This window comes from Panthera leo, chromosome B2 (genome assembly GCF_018350215.1).
Source record: "Panthera leo isolate Ple1 chromosome B2, P.leo_Ple1_pat1.1, whole genome shotgun sequence".
In the NCBI taxonomy this organism is placed as follows: Eukaryota; Metazoa; Chordata; class Mammalia; order Carnivora; family Felidae; genus Panthera; species Panthera leo.
Window position 1 is genome coordinate 1,632,665 of NC_056683.1, and position 20,607 is coordinate 1,653,271.

General features: G+C 47.7%; 9 non-coding genes across 9 annotated transcripts; 4 read left to right on the forward strand and 5 right to left on the reverse strand.

The window, feature by feature from the left end:
- Window positions 1–928: 928 nt before the first annotated feature.
- On the reverse strand, window positions 929–1,000 carry TRNAA-UGC. Its single transcript has one exon. It is a non-coding gene; the product is annotated as a tRNA-Ala (tRNA).
- A 2,030-nt stretch (window positions 1,001–3,030) lies between these two features.
- On the forward strand, window positions 3,031–3,103 carry TRNAF-GAA. The gene has a single exon. It is a non-coding gene; the product is annotated as a tRNA-Phe (tRNA).
- Window positions 3,104–4,373: 1,270 nt separating this feature from the next.
- On the reverse strand, window positions 4,374–4,447 carry TRNAT-AGU. Its single transcript has one exon. It is a non-coding gene; the product is annotated as a tRNA-Thr (tRNA).
- Window positions 4,448–5,433: 986 nt separating this feature from the next.
- TRNAF-GAA lies at window positions 5,434–5,506 on the forward strand. The gene has a single exon. It is a non-coding gene; the product is annotated as a tRNA-Phe (tRNA).
- A 432-nt stretch (window positions 5,507–5,938) lies between these two features.
- On the forward strand, window positions 5,939–6,011 carry TRNAL-GAG. Its single transcript has one exon. It is a non-coding gene; the product is annotated as a tRNA-Leu (tRNA).
- Window positions 6,012–6,637: 626 nt separating this feature from the next.
- TRNAF-GAA lies at window positions 6,638–6,710 on the reverse strand. The gene has a single exon. It is a non-coding gene; the product is annotated as a tRNA-Phe (tRNA).
- Window positions 6,711–17,060: 10,350 nt separating this feature from the next.
- Window positions 17,061–17,132, reverse strand: TRNAA-AGC. Its single transcript has one exon. It is a non-coding gene; the product is annotated as a tRNA-Ala (tRNA).
- Window positions 17,133–19,087: 1,955 nt separating this feature from the next.
- Window positions 19,088–19,159, forward strand: TRNAA-AGC. Its single transcript has one exon. It is a non-coding gene; the product is annotated as a tRNA-Ala (tRNA).
- Window positions 19,160–19,649: 490 nt separating this feature from the next.
- On the reverse strand, window positions 19,650–19,721 carry TRNAA-AGC. The gene has a single exon. It is a non-coding gene; the product is annotated as a tRNA-Ala (tRNA).
- Window positions 19,722–20,607: the final 886 nt, after the last annotated feature.

Genomic DNA, 20,607 nt, shown 5'->3' on the forward strand with positions numbered 1-20,607 from the left:
TTCTAGCTCGGGCTCCCTCACAGTACAGTGATCCTTCGTGGACGCCTCGCAGGGTGGCTTCCCGGAGTGGCCACTTTGAGAGAAGCAATCACAGAACGTGCAGGTCACTTAGGCCATCAGTTCCACCAGTCCCCAAAGGACACTCTTTGAGTAGAAATACTGTCCACGGGGCCGGTTTATTGACAGGGAGGGTCTCCTGCCTCCACAGCACACCTAGGGCTCCTCCACCTTCTTTAGACGCAGTGGGATGGGAAGATGGGAAGGACACAAGGGCGTGGTTGACTTCTTAGAAGACGAGAGCTCTCCATTCCCTGGATTTATCGGAAAGCGAAGCATTCTCTGCTGCAGAGGATGAACATTACTTTGTCTCCAAAATGAACGCAGGTCGAGTTGGGATTTTCCTTACTCTGTCATTTTTCAGGCTCTTACTGAAGAAACAAACAAAAGTCCTTGTTGGGATTCATGTGTTCTATTCCTGGTATGTGATGAAGGTTCACCAATAGTGGTTTGTCCAAGGCTTTGGTTTGCCGGCCAAAGTACTTTTCCAGAGACAGTTGGAATCCTGCTCACGTCACCCTAATTTTTCCCATGCCTCGGTCTTTAGGATTAGCTGTTCAGGCTAATGAAATTGGGTTCCTCTCTCTCTCCCTCTCCCTCTCCTCTTCCTCACCCCCCCCCAACTCTCTCCCCTTCTCTCCCCCTCTCTTCCTCTTTCTTACCTCCTTTTGTAAAATGATACTCTGTGTGACAAAGCTGGTTATGTTGGCTGCACTCGGGGTTGTTGAATAAGTCTTTATTCCCCCTTTCTTCCTTCTGATGTTGCGCCAGTCATGTTTACTTTCCGTGAGAGCAGAAGAAAAAAAAAGTAACAAAAGGCAGGAAAGCAGATTTGGTTGGTGACTGGGGATAGGAAAAAGGGAGGTGCCCCTGGAGGTGCTGGGCATCGAACCCAGGACCTCATACATGCAAAGCATGCGCTCTACCACTGAGCTACACCCCCAGGTGAGAGCTGCTTGTTTTGTGATATGTTAGGAAATACAGCTATTTTCTGTATTCTTGGGCAAGGCTGTGTGTGTGTGTGTGTGTGTGTGTGTGTGTGTGTGTGTGCGCGCGCGCGCGCGCGCCAGAAAATGCATTCTGTTAACTCCGCTAATTGTATTTCTAAATCGGAATTTGTTTTTTGGCTATACTCAAGAATAGTAAATTCTAAATCCAAATTGATACTATTGCTGCTCCTAAGTTCTTCCCTGTCAGGGTCAGTCTTCTCTAAGATCTTACCGTCCTAATGCCTGTATTTTGTTTTGTTTTTGAGAACCGCTGCCACAGAAAGTCTCCAGTTGGAAGTTTCACTTGACTTCATTCTCTTTTTCTCCACGTTTTTTTCCTCCTCCATAGATCATTGTACCTAATCTTCACTGACCATCTTGTCTGCACCCACCCACCTCTTCAAGGGTCTGTACTCATTCTCCTCCCTTACCCTCTACGTGGAACCTTACCTTTCTCACCAGCCATTTTCAAGACCGGGATTTCATGCTCTGGAAAATCAAGGAAGCACTTTGACATCCTACGTGCAAAATGAAAATAATTATCACTTATTTCCAATCCTGCTGCTTCCCTCCATTCCGTATCTTGAGAAATGGTCTTAACCCCACGGCTCTCTGGCAAGTCTAGAAAAGAGAAGGAAAGAGGGAGGGAGGGAGGAGGGAGGAGGGAGGAGGAGAGAGGGAGGCTGGGAAGGGGAGAGAGAGAGGAAGAAAACGTTTATGGGTTCCCCTTCTGTCATACTCCTGCCTGCCTCTCCAACCCCAAGAAACCGGTCATCTAATTCCTGTCACTATACATTAGTTTGCTTCTAAAGGTTTACACAAATTGAATCATATATTTACTTTTTTGATCTTCTTTCACTCATCAGAATTATTTTGAGATTCATCCATGTTGTACATATCAATAGCTTATTCCACTTTATGCCAAGGAATATTCCATGGTATGAATAGACCACAATTTGTTTATCAGTTCACCCAGGGAAAGGCATTTGGGTTCTCTCCCATTATTGGCTCTTACAAGCATATGAATACTTGTGTGCCAGAATTTGTATGGACATAATAGTTTTATTTTTTTCTTTTGGATACATACTTAGGATGTGAGTGGCTGCATCACGGGGAAGGTATATCTTCAACTTTTTAAGAAACTGACAAAGTGTCTCAAAGTAGTGCTGTTTTCCTTTGCCACTAACAGGATATGAGAGTTTCATTTCCTCCGCATTCTTGCAAACATTCGGTACGCCTGGCATTTTTAAATTTTAGCAAGTCATAAGTGCAGTGGTATATCATTATGGTTTTAATTCATGTTTTGCTTAATGACCGATGTGGAACACCTTTTGTTTATTTCCCATCCTTATTGCTTCTTTGGAGAAGCATCTGCTTAAATATTTTGTCTGTTTTAAAATCATGTTTTCTTTTTGTTGGCTGCTTAGAGCGCTTTACACATTCTAGACGCAAATCCTTTATAAGATACAAAGGTGCAAACATGGTTTGCAAAGGTTGTCTCCCAGTCTGTGACTGGCCTTGCTGTTCTCTTAAACAGTTTTGCACAGAGCAGGATTGAAAGTTTTTTGATGAGGTTAAATTTATCAAACTTTTATGCTTTTGCTGCTGTATCTACAAAATATTTGTCTGACCCAGGGTCACAAAGACTTTCTCCTATGTAAGGGACCTCACGAAATGTTTTCTTTGGTTTCCTTAATTTTCTGAGATGTGTCTGGATTAGCCAAGTTGCAGAAGAGCAGAAAGGCTTTCGGAGGAAACCCTACGCCTCTTTTCTGTCTTCCTCCTGCACCCACCTTCCCACCTGCCAGGAATTATATGCAATATTAATACAGGCGGGAGACAAGAGATCCCCCAGATTTCTGGATAGGTACATGTATTGGACGATTAGACTGCAACGCTTGAAGAATCTGAAATCTCCTAAATTGGAAGTAGAAGACAATCTAAGTATTGCAAAACCAATTATCAGGAAACCTTCCTCTAGGCAGCCGAAATAGCTCAGCTGGGAGAGCGTTAGACTGAAGATCTAAAGGTCCCTGGTTCGACCCCGGGTTTCGGCAGGTGGAGCCTTTTGTTGATCCTAAAATACAGACGACTCCAGTAACCCCGAGATCCACCCTGACCATCTTGAAACTCCATAATAATGACACCTTAAAACTTATATTTTGTTAGCTGATGTAGGAAAAAAAGTTGAACAATAAAATTCATGCTGATAATTCACAATGTTAATTCTACTTAATTAGAATGACATTAAGAAAGCAAGTGAAAAATACATTGACAGGTGGAGAGAGAAGGAAGAAAGGAAAAAAGTTTATATTTTATTACTTTTAATGGTATTTTCCCTCTCCTTAAAAAAATGTATTTATTTATTTATCTATTTATTTTCTGAACGATGGGTACAGTCAAGAGGAAGAACCCATGTCGGGGAGAAAGCCACGAACTATTGCCCCTGGGATGACCACATATTATACTCCAGACTCTTATCTCAAAAGCACGAAGGCGCGGCCTCTGCACAGCAGAAGAGATTCTGGATTTCTGTTAGAGCACAGCAGATATGAGCCCTGATTTGATGCCCGCCGAGGTTGGGGGCAATTCTGATGGCTGGAGTACAGCAGGTGGAGAAGAGACACTTAGGGCCAGGCTGGCAGTGAGGATGGCTTCCTGTCCATTGTCTCCTTGCACTGGGCCCAACATTCAATCAACACTCACAGTACGCTTTCACACACGTCTTGGATTCAGTACACCCACCTCCACGGCCACCCCAGGGTCCCCAGGGTTGAATTATAATACAGTTATAGTTATAATTATGACATAGTTATATAATAGACTATAAGTATAATTATAACATAGTTATATAGTAGACTATAAATATGTTATAATTATAGCACAGTTGAATTATAACCTCAAGGGCACTGGCCACCACCACATTAAGATTCATGCCCGCAGTCTGTATTCCCTCCCCGGACTTCGGCTAATCCGTGCACAGCTCTTTATACGAAATCAGGATTGGAATACACTGCATGGTGCTTGCATTCACGAAGAGGCACCCCGAGAAAACAGAGTAGCAGGCTAAGATCGTCGCACAGCTCTTTGCTTTCTTACACTCCTGCGTTGTGTGGCTGTTTCTGAAGTCTGTTCCATTTTGTTTCCGAAGTCTTGGGATTTTCCTTGTCCAAAGTCTGGGGCGGCGGGGAGACGGTCGGGAAGTGTGGGGGGGGGGGTGGGGGGGGGGGGGGGGGGGGCCATGGTAGAAAAAAAAGCTGCAGAAATCGCAGTGTAAAGGAAAGGGCCAGCACCTCTCAGTGGAAAGGGCAAACCCACAGACACTCCAGGCCCCGCTGGGACTCGAACCCAGGATCTCCTGTTTACTAGACAGGCGCTTTGACCAGCTAAGCCACGGGGCCCTGCCGCCGGCCAGCCTGGGTCTCTCACCAATAGGGTTTTGTCCAGCAGGTGTCCAGGGAGGGCCTCACCCCTTCCTGGGCTTGCGTCCCCTCGGCCTTTGACCCACTCAGAGCCACCCGGACCACCTGAACCCGCACACGGGCTCGTCGGTCTTCCTGCTGCCTTGTGCTGGTCAGCTCACCGCTGAGGGTCAGCAGGGGACTGGGGCAGGGGCCTGCGGTCAGCTCAGCGCTGAAGGTCAGCAAGGGACTGGGGCAGGGGCCGGGAGGGGCTCCGCGCGGATGTCCTCCCGCAGCACGGGGACCCTGGAGGGGAGGCCGCGGGGGGGAGGGGGCGCGGGTCCCAGTGCGCCCGTTTTATCAGGGGACCAGGCCCGCGACGCCGCATCGGGGCCTCACACCCTCTCCCTGTCCCTCTGCCTCTGCCCCGGGGGTGTCTCAGCCCCTCGGGGGAGTGGGCGCCCAGTCCCCAGGCCCCCCGCGTGCCTGCGCACCAGGCGTCCCGCAGGCCGGCCGCGGATCCCTGCTCTGCTCCTGGGATCCCGGCCGCGGCCACCTGACCTGCGCTCGGCGGGGCTGCAGGGACCCGGTGCGCGGAGAGGCCCCGGGATCAGGCACGTGGGGGAGGCGGGGACCTCCAGGCACCCAGGCACCGAGCCCGGCAGGGCGGGGGCGAGGCGGGAGGATGCCAGAAGCGGGGCCTCCACCCCAGGGCAGACCCTCCCCTCCGACAGGCAGTCTGTGAGCAGGGGCTGTCACCAAGTGAGGAGCGCGGGCAGGTGGGCGCCGGCTTGTCCTCTCCGTCCTCCTCCTCGTCCTCCACGCCCCTCCTGTCCCCTCCTCACTGACCACCCCGCCGGGACAAAGATATTGGGCAACTGGACAGTCGCACTTAAGGAATCCAAAAACACCCAAAGACACCCAAAAACTTGAAAACGGTCCAAGTACTGGCGAAAAAAAAGACAAGAAAACACTCCCAATAAGGAGCCGAAATAGCTCAGCTGGGAGAGCGTTAGACTGAAGATCTAAAGGTCCCTGGTTCGATCCCGGGTTTCGGCAGGTGCAGTTTTGGTTCCCCTGAATGAGCCACGTGGGTGTGTTCCAATCACACGTCACACGTGGACGCGGAGATCCGAATTTCTTACACATGCCACGTGTCACCAAGCGCTGTTCTCCTTTTACCTTTCCGCCTCTTACGACAGTAACAGGTGCTCGCTGGGGTCGCACCTGCACGCGGTGCGCGTTGTCCACTGCGTGAGCGGGGCTGGGGCTCCCCTCCTCCTGTTCCCTCCTCACCGACCACCCTGCCAAGAGTCCGAGCACCGTGCACGGAGGAAGACCGCAGACTCCGAGACTTTCTGGGTGGACAAAGACATTGGGCAACTGGACAGTCGCACTTAAGGAATCTAAAAACACCCCTCAAAAAACCGAAAGTTCAACAGTCTAAGTATGGGGGGGGGGGGGGGCGGGGCGAAAGGCCTCTCTTAAGGAGCCGGAATAGCTCAGCTGGGAGAGCGTTAGGCTGAGGGTCTGAAGGTCCCTGGTTCGATCCTGGGTTTCGGCAGGTGCTGTTTTGGTTTCCGTGAACAAGGTGTTCATGCAGACGACTGGGCTACTGAAAAGGGCCGATTGCACAGAAGCTGTGCTGTCACTCAGGAACAGGGTCGCGATCGCAGCGCACTTTTGTTGTTCCCACAGCTGTGCGAACCTTGGTCACAGGAAGGAACAGGGACGCGGGACCCTGACAAAGTTGCGGACGACGTGTCGCTGTCACTGTGATGTAAGGAGGGGAGGGGAGCGGAGGCAGAGGGGGTAGAGGAGGGGAGCCGAGGGGAGCGGAGGGAGAAGGGAGGGAAGGGGAGGAGAGCGGTTGGGAGCAGAGAAGAGGGAGTGGAGGGGAGCGGAGGGGAGTGGAGGGGAGGGGAACGGAGGGGATGAGAACCTAACTGAGGGGAGCAGAGGGGAGCGAAGGGAGGGCTCCCCAGCCCCGCTCACGCAGTGGACAACGCGCACCGCGTGCAGGTGCGACCCCAGCGAGCACCTGTTACTGTCGTAAGAGGCGGAAAGGTAAAAGGAGAACAGCGCTTGGTGACACGTGACAAGTGTAAGAAATTCGGATCTCCGCGTCCACGTGTGACGTGTGATTGGAACACACCCACGTGGCTCATTCAGGGGAACCAAAACTGCACCTGCCGAAACCCGGGATCGAACCAGGGACCTTTAGATCTTCAGTCTAACGCTCTCCCAGCTGAGCTATTTCGGCTCCTTATTGGGAGTGTTTTCTTGTCTTTTTTTTCGCCAGTACTTGGACCGTTTTCAAGTTTTTGGGTGTCTTTGGGTGTTTTTGGATTCCTTAAGTGCGACTGTCCAGTTGCCCAATATCTTTGTCCCGGCGGGGTGGTCAGTGAGGAGGGGACAGGAGGGGGTGGGGATGAGGGAAACCCTGGAGGCCTTCCCCCCTCCTCTGTGTCCTGTGAAGTGTCCCAGGCACCACTCAGAGAATAAACGAAACCGAAGGAAATACATCTTGTCTCTCATTTTTCTCTTCTTTCCGTTGTTTCATTATCTCCAAGAATGCTGAGAAATTTCTGTGATCAGGAACATTAACTTGGAACTCCAGTTAAAATGTCACCCCCAAAGATAATTCCATTCTTTGTTGGTAGTAATAATAACTGTACTCAAATATTACTATACTTTAATGTCATGCTTAAAAATCGTTATATAAGTATCTATAGCCTTGATTTTGCCATGTGACCTGCAAATTCTACAGTATCTACTTTTTGGCCATCTACACATAGTTTGCCAACTCCTGGTCTAGAGGACTCTCTTCTCTGAGTCCTTGAGGAATGTGTTGGTGAGGAGAAAACAGCATCCTTCGTAAAAGTGTCTGCAGGGCTACTCTCTGCAGGCCCGGAGGGACAGATGGACGTTACAACTGCAATGGCTCCCAGACTCAGTTGTGATGATGGGATACAGGAGTGGCTGTGTCTACTGCAGCAAGGCATCCTGGGTCTCGAAATAGCTATGGGGCAGACTCAGGGATCCAAATAGGGCTGCAGTAAAATAGACCTGATTCTACTCTTCACATGACCTCTATAAGCCCCCCCCCCCCCCCAACCATAGACCACAGTGACATTTTAATGTGTTCCAATACCTAATGTCAGCTCAGAATCGTGTTCAGTCATCTGCAAACATTCTTACAATCGCCTCAGTGAGCGGACTTCCTTTGGGGAAGACTTGAAAAGTAATACTGACCGTGTACATTTTTAGCTGTGTGCCAAGTTCCCTGCTCAAGTGGCGCCAGCCTCCTCTCGGTTCGAGGAGATCTGAGTCGGGTTCCTGACGTGTGAGATGTTAAGTTAGGAAACGCCAGTCGGGAGCCGTCAGAGTTCTCTCCACTTGCGGAAATAATATTTGCGAAGGATACTGCGGTCCTGGAAGAATTCCAAATACAAGAACCACCGGCAGGGACTTGAAAGATGCAGAGGGTGGTGATTCTTAGCACTTGGCCGTCCCGCTGCCTGTCTGGCCTGTGCAGAGAGCAGAGTCATGGTGAGAAATGGCAGCATGGTATCGTGAGCCGAATGAAGCGGTCGCTTCCACGTCCGGTAGGATTTCCCTCCTGGAGCAAATGTCGCGGCCACTCGTACTTCATGTGCACCTACTGCCGCAGAAAATATTTCACTCCTCGTGTCGATGGAAACTGACCACTGCTCCGCGCTGACTTCTGTCTCTCCAAAATTCTGTGTTGAAGTCCCAACCCACAGAGTCCCAACCTCAGACTGTGACTGTACTTAGAGATAATTAAGGTAAGATAGGTCATATGAGTGCGGGCTAATCCGGTATGACTCAGGTAAGGACCGTGACCTTACAAGAAGAGGAGACGAGGACGCGCACAGCACACACACCCACACAGCACGCACACCGAGGAGAGACGTGAGGACGTGGTGAGAGGGCTGCTTCCAGGAGAGAGGCGTCAGAAGAAACCAAACCTGCTGACGCCCTGACGTTGGACATGTAGCCTCCAGAACTGTGAGGAAATGAATTTCTGTTGTTGAAGCCACCGAATCTCTGGTATTTTGCTCTGGCAGACCTGGCAGAGTAACACAGCCATCAGGCATGGTTCGCCTCCGACTGGCAGGGCCGGTGAGGTATTTCCAGTCTCACCTAGGAGCACAGGGCATGCCTAGCCTTTGACCATCGAGTCCTGGGACACCGCTCACCTCTCCATTGTGCAGGATATCGCGCTGGTCCGTTATATTGATAGTAACACGCTTATTGGACCTGGTTTTGAGTCCTTGATTACAAGCAACCGCCAGTGTAGACTCCTTGGTTAATACGAGCAGGCCTCAGTGTGAAAGCACAGCCCACAAGAGTTCAGGAGCCTGTCATCTCTGTGACCTATCTATCGACCATGTTGACATAACCCTTCAGGGGTGACCAACAAGCTGTTGCTTCTGGCTCGTCCCACTAGAAAAGAAGTAAAATGTCTAGGGAGCCTCCTTAAATTTCGGAGACAATACAGAGTCATTTGTACTTGAAAAGCTACCAGATTTGTTTTTTTTTTAAAAACCAGTTGTTTTTAAATTGAGGTATAATTCGCATATGACATTCTATCAGTTTCAGATGTACAACATAATGGTTGGGTATCTGTATGCTTTATAAAATGACCAGCACAGTTGCTCGTGTTGTATACTGTTACAAAATGGTTTTTTTTCTTATGATGAGAAGATGTAACGTCTTAGCAACTTTCAAATACGCAGTAAGGTATTACCAACCATAGTCACCGTGCTGTGCCTTACATCCCTAGGACCTATTTATTTTATGAATAGGAATCACTCCTTTCACCCATTTCGCCCCCCACCCCTGCTTCTGGCAACTACCAGCCCCCTCTCTGTGTCTAGGAAAGCTACCTATTTTGTGTGAAGCCCGGAACAAAGGAAGTCTGTAGCAGCTCCAGGCTGTATGAAGGCCACAGTGACAGCTGACCTCTGTGACCCAGCAAAGCATTCAGAGTGTCTGTGGAAGACGCACATGGTATTTGGAGTTTATGCATTTTTCTACAAGTGAGTCACAGGACACACCTTTGGGATTTGGAGGAAAGACTATGGCATCCTCTGCAAATTGTTATCCTCTTTAATAAAATAGTTTGTAGCTTGCTACTGGGGCCAGGAGAGCTTGGATTCTCGAGCACAAGTCACCAAGTTACAGTGGGACCGGGGCTTCCAGTCATGACGGAGGTCTCTCTAATCCACACAGCCATAACACTGGGCATGGACAGCATCAGTTCATCACAAGCAGAAGCAGAGTATCTGAGCAGGGTCGACAACCACGGACCACAGGCAGAGAAAACAGCTATGTTCCCTTGGCTCTTACACTTGGGACATCTTCTCTACGTTTTCAGCCCACACCCTCAGTCTCATGGGGTGTTTCCCACAACTGAAGAAGGGAAAAGACCAGCCGGGCTTCCAGGTGGTTCTGCTGTACCACACGAAAGCCAGCAGGTTCCAGTGTACTTGATGGCCAGTGGGGAAGGCGGATCTTCCCAGGGAGCATTGCTTCACTCAGGCACCTGCTGGCTCTGCCTGCAAGGACAGAGGTGATATAGAGTCCGTGCTAATTACTGAGAGCAGCTCACAGTTTGGCTGGATGATTACAGAGAGGCTTGGAGGGAAAATTATTGGGGCCGTGGTGACAAAGAGGTCTGGGGAGGAGGCCGAGGGTTAGATTTCTCCAAAAGTACAAAGTCTAAGGGCATTTCTTCCCCAAGTGAATGCTCTCCAAAGAGCACTGTCCTCAGAGGGGAATCTGAATAGGCAGGTGGACAAGATGACCCATTCTGCTAAGTCTGTAAGCTTCTCCTGTCCTTGCCACCACTGTCCTTGTTCAAGGAGCTGGGAAGTCACTGTGGGCTCAGCAAAATAGATCTGGTTCGAGCCTCTTCGGAGTGACCAAACTCACAACATCACAAACCCTGAGTCTTCACATGTTATTATTCCACGGAGGAACCAGTTACCCACCTCGCATCGGGTTCATTACACCTGACCAAGTTCACACTACAGGGTTGGCGTATGTTGTCACCGGAATAGAAACTGACCCTGGGTGGAGATTTGCCTTTACCTCTCACAGTGCTCTGGCCAAACCACTATCCATGAATTTGCTGAGTGTCCTTTGATTGCACAGCATTCTTTCTGAGATAAGAAACCATTTCAGGAGCAGATGGAGTATGGCGGTGGGCTAATGTTCTGGAGTTCGCCATCTCTCTGAAGCAGCTGGCCTACTGGAATGGTGGACTGCCCTTCCAAGTACTTGGTTATGGTACGGGCTAGGAGACAACAGTTTTCTGGGAGCGGGGGTAATGACATCCAGGATATGCTAGGTGCTCTGAACCAGTACGTAGCACTGTCTCTCTCTCATCGGGATTCGTGGTTGCAGGAGTCAGGGAGAGGAGATGGGACTCAGTCCTTTTGCTCTTATGGCTAATGGCCAAGGGACCATTTTGCTTCCTGTCTATGCCATTGACGACCTTCATTCTGACTCCAGAGCCTTTAAATGTTTTTCCAGTGCTCTCTATGTGATCAGAACTTCTGTATAACAGGCATGACCTTATTTAGAGAGTTAAAAACAGTGGGGGTGGGGGGTTAGTGAGGGATACAGAGGAGAACCTGACGGCATGAAATCCCTAAGTTCCCTATGTCAGAGCTCTGAAGAATTCACCTCAGGAACCGGTGAAGGAGGACGTGGTCTGTTAAGTTGTGTACAAAGAGCGGAGGGATGAGAATGTTTTTGGACAAAAACAGTACTTTTCCTACATCCAGTAAGGAGGAGAGACCTATTTTGGTTGCACCAGAACACTGTGGATTCACCAACCCCCTGACTCCCACCCCCACGTTTCTCAACTTTGGAAGCAGAGTGATTAGTTCTCTTCTGTGGAGGACCCCACTTTACTTGCTTGGAAAGCGTCACGACCGTTGCTTGCTCCTTCTGGTGACTGTACAGGATAATTTCTAGCTGAAGATAGAAGGGTGGGGAGGGAGGGGGAAGGGACTGTCACCAGGAAGGTTTGTTTCTCCTTGGCCTGCAGCTAGTGCATTGACCCAGGCACAGTTGAAAAAATAATGCCCTTTAAGAGATAACTGACTGAGAATCTCATCTGTTACTTTTTCTTTCTCTTTCTGTTTTCTCTTTCATGCCTCTGCAAGATATTGCCAGTGGAATCGAGTCCTCAGGCTTGATGTAACTTTGTCATCCCCAGTTCCAGATCTTTCTCTTTTGTTTCTTTCAATCAAATATTCCTTGGGAAGACAGACATCATCAGTAACGATGAGGCCCGTGGCGTTGAGATGGGTCAGGAGCAAAGGCAACCCATGCAGGGTATGAACCAAACTCTGATGTAAACAGGGCAAAGTGAGTAAATTAATTCAATGAGAGGAAAGTGAGGAAAGGCTGTCCATGTGTGGTTTAAGAGATGGAAGGGGAAGGGCAGGAATGCACTCGACCGCTGAACTACACTGCCTCATAATCCGAGAAGTTCAGAAACATACCTGTCTCTGCTGACTTCCATTAGTTGTTACTGGTTCCCCATGAAATGAGTGTAGACGTGGAAATAAGGACTTAAAAATGCTGGGGAATCTTTTGATGGCTTTCACCCCCACGTGCATACCCAGAGGACCTGGCTCACCTAACAGTGTGTGGGTCTAATGGGGGCTGTCCGCCTGCTCATTGAATAGAACAAAGAGAGGGAAACAGACTAGTACAGGGGAGCAAAACTTCACCTCTACCCATCCGAGGTTCTCAACTGGGACTCTAACCAAAAGGTAGATGAATAAGAGAAAAACAGAGTTTATTAACGTGTGAAGTATATATCGTGTGGGATTAACCTCAACAAACAGTAGCTGAAAACATCAGCTTAGAACTTCTTAGCATCTTCTACAAAGAGCAGGAAATTTTCAGAGAAACAACAGGACCAACAGGACTGAGGAAGACAGTTTTAGGCGATAAGGGCAGCAAGGCGGAAAGTAAAGACATGGCAGGAAACTAATGGGGAAAAGGTCTGTTTGCAGCTTCGTCTGGTGCCTCTCCAGGCTGGTACATGTCCGTCTCCTGTAAACAGAGACTTTAGATCCTGACTTCAGGCAGAAAGGGGAAGGGTAGAGAGATATTTTGTGTTTGCTGCTTCTTAACTGCCTTCTGGTCAAAGTAATTTTTATGTCAAAGTGGAATATTTTAGGTGACATATTTTGGTTTACTTCACTAGTCACGTGTAGTGGGACCATATTGTGGCACATGATATTTTAGGGTTAACTTGTCAACTAACCCAAAAGCATATGAAAACCTGAGAAATTATGTTTTTTTCGTATCTTGTTATATTTAAGTGTTCAGGTCTATTTTTAAAAATTTATAGTTTAGGGGAGTCTGGGTGGCTCAGTTGGTTGAGCATCTGACTTGGGCTCAGGTCATGACCTCACGGTTCATGGTTTGAGCCCCACATTGAGCTCTGCACTGACAGTGCAACACCTACTTGGGATTCTCTGCCCCCTCCCTCGCTTGGGTTTTCTCTCCCCCTCTCTCTCAAAAATAATAATTAAACATTTTTTAAAAACTTTTAAAATTTTACAGTTTAACAGTAGTAGCTAATTGGAATTTTAAAATTATACATATGTTTAAAATTTTTTAATGTTTATTTATTTTTGAGGGAGAGAGAGACAGTGTGTGAATGGGGGAGGGGCAGAGAGAGAGGGAGACACAGAATCCGAAGCAGGCTCCAAATTATATATTTTTTAAAATTTAATTTATTGAAGACTAAATTAGGTTCATTTGATGGTTTTCTTTTTCTTTTTCTTTTTTTTTTTTTGTCAAAAAAGTGGTAGTATCTCAATAGGATGAGGATAGAAATGATTGCAAAAAATGCAGACCAAAATTGGTCCTTCTGGTTTTAGGTGGACATGTGATCTTTCATAGGTTAAGTTTAGTTTTGTAGTTTTCATTGATGGTGAGGTGCTAATGGGGTTATTTGCAGAAACGTGTTGGCTGATCAAGGAACAAAGCCATTAGAACTTAAGTTATGTTAACACCAAAACATAAAACAAATTCAAAATAAAAAGAGCTCTTTGAAAAGAAGACTGAATTAAAAAGCTATGGGGGCAGATGTTCAATATTTTACATAAGAACGTTAGTGATCCAGGCTACTTTTATAAAATGCTACTTTATTAAAAACTGTAATTGCCAAGACATTAGCGAAATGTTGCATCAAAGATATTGGCCTAGAAATGTCGAATGAATATATGGCAAAATAAAATAAAATGATTTAGTATCTATAATAAGGAATACCAAGAAGGAAGTTATTGATGTCAGTGAATGAAATTGGTTTTCAGGGGCACCTGGGTGGCGCAGTCGGTTAAGCCTCCGACTTCAGCCAGGTCATGATCTCGTGGTCTGTGAGTTCGAGCCCCGCATCAGGCTCTGGGCTGATGGCTCGGAGCCTGGAGCCTGTTTCCGATTCTTTGTCTCCCTCTCTCTCTGCCCCTCCCCTGTTCATGCTCTGTCTCTCTCTGTCCCAAAAAAAAATAAAAATAAAAAACGTTGAAAAAAAAAATTTTTTTTTAAAAAAATTAAAAAAAAAAAAAAAAGAAATTGGTTTTCAGATCTGAATCTTTATGACCTTGGTTGTCATCTGCTTTCCATTTTTAAGTTATTGATTATTTTCTCAAATTTTTATTTAAATTCTAGTCAACATTTTTAGTATTCTAATCTCAGTAGTTAACTTATCCTTCATTTAAGAATGGTTCATACTGTTCTTTCCCGGAGCCCTGAAAAGTTAGACATTCCAGACAGGGACAAAACTCTACCAGTAACGGTAGGTTCGCTGCAAGACTGTTTGGCAGGAGGGAGAATTAAAAGGCTCAGTTCATTGTGCAAATGGCCAGTGATGTTCAACAATTTTCCCCATGTCACCAGTGAAACCAAGATGGCCTAATGCCAAGTAGTTTCTCATAACAACATGCACACCACAGTGACACACACACACACACACGTACGCACGCGCGCGCACGCACACACACACACACACACTATAGAGATTCTTCTGGGTATTTTCACTGTGCCTATGATTGGCCATCACCCCACATGCACACGCATATAACATTCAAGGTAGGAATGAATGAAAAAGGGTGTTGCTGAGTAGCATACTGGAATCCCCCCCCACACACTTCTTGAAGATTTTTCCAATTACAGTTTAGATTTTTATTTTTTAATTTCTAAATGAAATCACGATCAGAATAGATCAGGCAACATAGCACAGTGCAAGGATGTATGATAGTCCCATTTGCATCACCAAGTTTTGGTAACAAGCTCTTTATTAGAAAGGGGGACATATTAGAAAGGGGGACGTATCACAAAGTCTGGGAGACAAGCCGATTTTGATGGCACTCTCATGATTGTGTGTGTGTGTATTCAAGCATCTGGAGTGGAGAAGCCTGAGCCAGAGACCAACTTCTGCCATGAAGGTGGAGACAATGACCTGAGAGATGAGAGGAACAGGGGAGAGAGACAGGGATAGGATATTAGGAAGACGTGAGGATCACAGGAAGAATGTTCCAGGAAGAATGTGTAAGCGGCAACTGACGGCTCCATCAGAAGAAAACAAAGTCTTTCATATAATTCATTTATACTGTAGATTTCAAGAACGTGGTCTTGCTAAAGTTTAAGAATCATTGTCATAAGGAAATTATCTTCTCAGGACTCCGTAATAGATACAAACATATAAGTCATTTAGAATTTTCTTTAGTATGCCTTCGATTATTTATAACAATTTGAGAAACCCACAGCATTTACAGACTGTAGTGTGGCATAAAAACATTTCTGTCTTATGAATAACTACACATTTATAATATGTACAGAATTAAAATTAATGAAGACATTTGGAGGAAACAATAAATGCACGTGATCTTAGGACCTATGTTTGGCTGAATCGCCGGGTGTGCGGGATGGGCGGACCCAGAGGGCCTCAGGTCTCGGGAAGAGTGGACAGCACGTCTTCTGCGGCTTGGATGTTGAGGATGTTGTGTGCAACCCGGAGGCACGGGATTGCTTGGGGGCCCTTCTTGCAGGAAAGGAGCGTTTACTTTGGGTGGAGCATGTCCGCTAGAGCCGATGTGAGTTAGTACACAGAAAACTGGTGATTTTGCGTGACTCTCCAATGTCGCCCTAATTTACGGGGCCTTGGAGGGCGGGGCAAGAGATACAAGGTTCCCACAGTCTTGAAGAAGAGCCTTCATAGCACCTCTCGATTCATACAGTGGTTTGGTTTCCTGAGAGTGGCTCATTATCTGCGACAAACACTGAATTAGCCCACAGCAAACCAATCACCTCTTTCGTGATCAACGATAGAAGCTCTTGGGCCACCTGCCTGGCTCAGTTGGTACAGCCTGGGCTGCTTGATCCCCAGGTTGTAAGTTCAATCCCCACCTTGGGTGTAGAGATAACTTCAAAACTAAGTTAGCTGCTCTTTCCCTCAAATCTCTTGCTTCGCATTCAAGTCTCTCCGTGCAATATTTTCTCCTGGTTTAGGTCAGGCATAAAGACTATTTTACTTTATAAAACTGGGTTGTATGAACGAATTCATATGGATTTACCAAAGTTACTATGTTATCAGGACTGTGGATTGAAAAATTGTGGAGAAAGGTCCAGTCGCCCCACAAGCAAAAGCAATTGCCCTAAATCAGGGGAGAAGGTGAGCGGCTTCTCTGATTCTCCTGTAAGTGCTCATGGCACCTGCCGTCCTTCTTCTCTTACAGCCTTTCCAGGAGGCCGTGCTCTGCCAGCTACGCGGAGTCTGAGCTCAGGACCAGTGCGAGGGGGATGTTTCCCCCACTATGCCCTTATTTTGGAATCCAAACAGGGCAGGGAGAGCAGCAAGTGCTTGCCATGAGTGGCTACCTTCGGTGTCCTTGAACATCTCGCTCTCGGTCTTTCAGGGAATGAGCGGCCTAGGCTGGCCTCCCCCCGGTCTGTCACCCGACATGTCATCAGGGCCAGCCGCAGTCCCTGACCAGGGCCCAGCAGATTATGCAGCCAGCCGGGCCACCTTTCATCACTGGGCAATCCCGTGTTTTTTGTTGCAGAGCGGAAACCTTCCTCTGAAGGTACCGAAGCAGGTTGACTTTTTCAGATTTTCTAGGCCTTTAATTTTAGACTTTCCCTCAAATCCAGGAAAACCCTGTTGACTTGGCTCCTGATGTTCGAGGTGCAGGAGAGGCTAGGTGGGTATGGTTTCACTGTCTTAGCAGATGCCCTTTCCGGTCAGAGGGTTTCCTGCTTTTGGAACTCTGACTTTCCCAACTTAGTGATGGCGGAGTGAAGACCTTGGAGAATGCAGCGCTGGTTGCCGAGGGTGGGCGGAGGATGAAAAAGGCTGACGTTGAGTGAATGAGCACGAAGTTCTACCTTGTGTTCCAAAGTGGCTAGAATTCTACCTTGTGTTCCAAAGTGGCTAGAAGGTCGCCACGATAGCATCCTCCTCCTAGGAGGATGGAGACTTGCAGACAGAAACCTGGATTTTTTTCACTCCAGGATCAAAAGATCCCTCTTCCAGGAGATATAGGAGCCTGGGGAATGGAGGTGCCGGGGATTGAACCCGGGGCCTCGTGCATGCTAAGCACGCGCTCTACCACTGAGCTACACCCCCGGTGTGGGCACGCCTTTTTCAGAAGCATTTTCACCGCAGCCATCTACCCGCTGCGCGTCCTGAGGACACGAAGCTTTGAGCGCCGACATCCTTACACACGACTCCTTATTTCGGGGAACCCCCTAGACGGCGTCTCTTGTGCAGCTGCGTGAGGATGAACGCGATGGTGCTCGAGTGAAAGACACCCTTCCCGAGACCCGCTCATGCTCCTCAGCCCGCCCTGACCTTGGGGCCCCTCGAAGCTTCATGAGAAGACGGCAGTGAGGAGCCGGGTCATAGGTCTGCCAGCACAGAAGCACAGAAACAGTGCTGCCCTAGTGACAACGAGGAGGGCTAGTCTCCTATCTTAATTTCTCTTTTTTGAAGATTTATTTATTTGAATTCAAGTAAGTTAACATACGGTGTAGTCTTGGCTTCAGGAATAGAACCCAGGAATTCATCACTTACACACAACACCCAGTGCTGGTCCCAGCAAGCGCCCTCCTCAATGCCCATCTCCATCTGGCCCATCCCCCACCCACCTCCCTCCCTCATCCCTCAGTTTGTTCTCTATCTTTAAGAGTCTTATGGTTTGTCTCCTTCTCTGTGTTTATCTTATTTTTCCTCCCCTTTCCCTATGTTCATCTGTTGTATTTCTTCAATTCCACGGGTGAAATCATATGATATTTGTCTTTCTCTGACTTGTTTATATGTATACATACCATCTTTTTGCGTGTCTTTATCCATTCATCAGTCCATGGACATTTGGGCTCTTTCCATAATTTGGCTCTATCTTAATTTCTTAATACAGATCCCCGCTAGCAGGAACCAAGGCTGCTGGAGGAAGTGGCTGTCGCCCCAGGGCTGGGGCAGGGGAATCACAAGAGGACCCTAGACCATGTCTCTGTGCCAGAATGTAAGAAAGTGCTCAAAAGATGACGGTAGGCTCAAAAGGACACGGGGCCTCTAGAGAAATGTTGGAAGCACTGAGTATTAAAGTGGAAAATGAACAATGAAGGAATGTAATCTAATGGATACAATAAGAAAACCTGAGTCTATACTGGTAAGAAAGAGAGAGAAGAGAAAGCTTTCTTTATAATGGTTTGTGCGTTACTACGTGTGGAACCACGGATCCTCATGTGTCTTCAGTGGAAGTGGCCCTGAGTTCAAATGACGACCCACCTACACTCTGGGCTTGAACAACTTCACTATGAGTTTTGGTGTGTTCTGTACGAAGGGGCTTATAAAGAGCAAATTCATTTCTTTCCTTCCTTCAAGTTTCCCTGGAGAGCATTTTCTTCTGAAAGAGCCTCTATGTACACAGGAGTGTGTTTTCTAGTCTACTTTCCTGTCTTCTGTCCTTCCGGCTCTCAGAACGAGACGCAGCGTCTAGACAGAGTGAGGACCCCACCTCCCTAGACACAGATGTTTGGCACAGCAATTTAGGGAAGAAGTGACAGACACACTCTGCTCCTCATTTCACACCAATATTGTGAAGTACTGACTCCACATTGTCTCCCAACCTGGACCTCACTTTCCTGAGTGGCCTCACCTTACTGGTTTGTCCTTTTTTTCTTTTCTTTTGTTCTGTTCTGTTTTGTTTTGTTTGTTTTTAGCGCTTGATCCTATACAGGTACTGTTTTTGTGTATCCCCCGCACCACTTTTCTTCTGAGAGCTCTGCAGATAGGAGGGAAGGAAACTGAAGAACCAAGAGAATGTTCCATCCTGAAACTCTCCTTGGTGGTGGACAGGAACTTTCACTCAGGAAGTCGGCTGCCTGCAGTCCTCTGAGGGTCAGTTACGAGGCTAATTGTGTTAAGGGCTTTGCAGGTTGGAATGCAATGTGTCCTCTCTCGAGTGCGTCTGAAACAGCAGGGTTGTATGCAGTGGGTCCTGAGCTGTCAGCTTAAATCTTGGTGCACCTGCAGATAATAGGGGCGACCAGTATGGTGGACGCCACAGGATCCCACCAGGAGGGGGTGTAGCTCAGTGGTAGAGCGCGTGCTTAGCATGCACGAGGCCCTGGGTTCGATCCCCAGCACCTCCATGCTTCCTTCCTGCAGGTTCACTTTTGACCGAACTCCACACTGATCTGAATGCCAGGACAGGCATACCACTGACAGAAGAATAGCCGTGTTGTCTTTACCTAGCGCAGGTATAATTACCGCAGTGTTGAAGCAGTCCGTTTGGAGGAACCAAGCCCTTAGGAATTGAAATGACTAAGTATTAAATTATCAACCATGAAAAGGAAAGATAGAAGAATCCTGGGACAAATTGCACCAAATTTCTTCTCTGTCTCTTTCTCACTATCCTCAAGTGAATACACAGAGAAGAAACTTTCCCTTTTTTCCTATTCCCTGCTCTTCCCTATCCTTCCACACTGTGCCTGGCTATTCCCTGCTCTTCCCTATCCTTCCACACTGTGCCTGGCATGAAAATGCCACCAGGGAAAGAAAGAGTGAGATGTCAGGTTGGAACTCCTTCCGGAGTCAAACCCATGGAGTTCGTTCAAAAGCTTGCCCTCGCGGATGGCCATGTGGAGGTGCTGGGGATTGAACCCAGGGCCTCGCGCATGCTAAGCGCGCGCTCTACCACTGAGCCACACCCCCTTCTGGTAGAGTGCTCTGGTGTCCACCATACTGGTGGCTCCTATTATCTGCAGTTGCGACAAGAATTAAGCTGACAACTCAGGACCTACTGCATACAACCCTGCTGTTTCAGACGCACTAGAGAGGAGAGGTTGCACTACTATAAAATGGGGTTACATAGGGAATATGTGTAGAGCTCAAGGAGATTTCCCAGGGGTACCTGTCAATGACCTCATGCACTGTGATTAAAAAGTCAATGAAAACTGTAATAACCTGATATAGGGAGCACTGCTAATGTGACCAAACTTTTGGCAGTGTGGATGAGCCTCACTCGGCCAGCTGGAGTGCTTGTTGATGGGAAGGAAATATGGAATAGAGGTGGAGCGGACGGCTATGATGACCAATACTCGGCAGACACAAGGACTAGAAGGGCCAGAAGCACCCCTCTCTCCTGGCCTTCCTGGATTTGCAGCCTTATCAGTCCAAGTCTCTGTCTCTGGGGTTCCGTGTTCAAATTTCCCTCTTCCTATGAGGACACCAGTCCTATTGGGTTAGCACCCATCTAATGGCCTCATCTGCACCTGATTACATCTGCAAAGACCCTATTTCCAAATGAAGTGACATTCTGAGGTCCCAGGACGCCCATGAATTTGGAGGAAGAGGAAATTTCAACTGAGTACAACTACCCCATAACATAAGACTAGTCACTGTAGTTATCTTTATGACCCAGAATTTGAGTAACAGGATACCAGGGAGTATTTGTTAGGACACATAGAAACATCACCAAAAGATGGCTGACTGGGATTTTGTGTTTTCTTCGTGTGGAAGTTAAATATGGCTTAAAGAGGTGTGTGAGGGTGCCAGGTAAGCTGCGACATTGTTTAAGAAACAGGGCTTCCCTTCATCA